A 1,986-nucleotide genomic window follows, 5' to 3' on the forward strand; every position below is an offset into this window, starting at 1 on the left:
ATGGCCATCCAAGGAGAACCTCAAGTGCAGTTCAAACTTGTATTAGTTGGAGATGGAGATACTGGGAAAAGCACATTTGTAAAACGTCACTTGACTGTTGAATTTGAGAAGTATGTAGCCACCCTGGGTGTTAAGGTCCATACTCTCATGTTCCATACTAACACAGGCTCTATTAAACTAGGCTTATGGAATACAGCTGGTCAAGAGAAATGTGATGGTCTGAGAGATGGTTATTACATCCAAGCTCAGTATGTCATTATAATGTTTGATGTAACATCAAGAGTTACTTACAAGAATGTACCCAACTGGCATAGAAATCTGGTACGAGTATGTGAAAATATCCCCATTGCGTTGTTTGGCAACAAAGTGGATATTAAGGACAGAAAAATCAAGAAATCTATTATCTTCCATAGGAAGAAGAATGTCATCTTAGCCAGAAGTAACTACAAGTAACTACCACTTTGAGAAGCTCTTCCTTTGACTTGCTAGAAAACTCATTGGAGATCCCAGTTTGGAGTTTGTGGCCATGAAATTGTCATGGATCCAGCACTGGCAGCATAGTATGAACAGGACTTAAAGATTGCTCAGACAACTGCACTCCCTGATGAAGATGATAAGGGAATGAAGCTAGAGCCCAGGGTCAGAGGTCTAGTTTTATAGGCACCTGTCCCGTGACATCAGTGGTGTAGCATATTTGCCACTTTATTATACAGCTGAGCAGACCATATGCTTAATCTTTGGGATGCTGAAGGACATGAATGGGCTCTGAAGTAAATGTGGCAGTTTAAAAAGAAAAAAATATATATATATATAATTCATATTTTGGACCTGCATATTTAGCTGTTTTGGACTGCAATTACGTCCCCTTGAGTTTCAAATGTAAGACTGCTGAAGTTCCATTGCAATATTCAGTAGTGAATCTTGTTTGTTACTGTCATTCCCATTTCTTTCTTGTTTAGATCACAATAAAGTTATATTTCAAATATCTAAAAAAAAAAGCTCCAAATGTTGTTATGAAAAGTCAGACATGACTGAAATAACTAAGCAACAATGTCATGGGAAGATGATATGTGTAACTACTAAGAACTTCATTATTAGGAGAGTTAGAAGGAATTTACATAGTGAGATCATGGGAATCAGTCAATTATGTTGAGATGGTCTCAGAAAATTGAAAGCGTGAGAAAGAGGGATGCACTGGGAGAAGTGTAAAGGAAGAGCTACTATGGGGAATACTTTTTCATATAAAAGAGGTGTTCAAGGTAAACTTTTCACTGGTTTTGCTTTTTACAGTATAGAGGGAAATTGATGGTGTTGTAGGCAATAATTGAACTTCAGTTCCATTAGAACTGCTTCAAAAAGGGAAGAACACACATACCCACATACATATGTTATGTATGTGTATGTGCATGTGGAGAGAGAGACAGAGAGACAGACAGAGAGAGAGAGAGAGAGAGAGACAGAGAGACACACTAATTCACTATTAGTATAATGAACTGATCCAACTCTTTTAAAGAACAAGTTGGAACTTTGTACCCTAAAGAGATCAAAGAGAAAGGAAAAAGAACTACATGAACAAAATATTTATGGCATCTCTGTTTGTGGTGACAAAGAACTGAAAATCAAGGAGATGCTCATCACTTGTGCAATGGCTGAACAAATTGTGATGTATGATTGTAATAGACTATTATTGTGTTATAAGAAAGAAACAGGATACTCTTAGAAGAAAAAGACTGTACTTGCATGAACTGATGCAAAGTGAAATGAGCAGAACCAGGAGAACATTGTACATAGTAACAGCAAGGCTGCAATTATGACCAACTCTAAAGACTTGGCTACTCTGATCAATACAGTGATGCCAGTCTATTCAAAAAGGATCATGATGAAAAAATGCTATCTCCCTCCAACGAGAGAAGTTATGAACTTTGAGTGCAAATCTAAACAAATTTTCTTACTTATTTCTCTTGCTCTTGTGATATGGCTAATATG

The 1,986-nt window shown here is 37.0% G+C and overlaps 1 pseudogene; it reads left to right on the forward strand.

Annotated features, from left to right (window-relative positions):
* On the forward strand, positions 1-660 carry LOC140532264 (GTP-binding nuclear protein Ran-like; annotated as a pseudogene).
* Positions 661-1,986: the final 1,326 nt, after the last annotated feature.

Source organism: Notamacropus eugenii, chromosome 3 (genome assembly GCF_028372415.1).
Source record: "Notamacropus eugenii isolate mMacEug1 chromosome 3, mMacEug1.pri_v2, whole genome shotgun sequence".
Taxonomy (NCBI): domain Eukaryota; kingdom Metazoa; phylum Chordata; class Mammalia; order Diprotodontia; family Macropodidae; genus Notamacropus; species Notamacropus eugenii.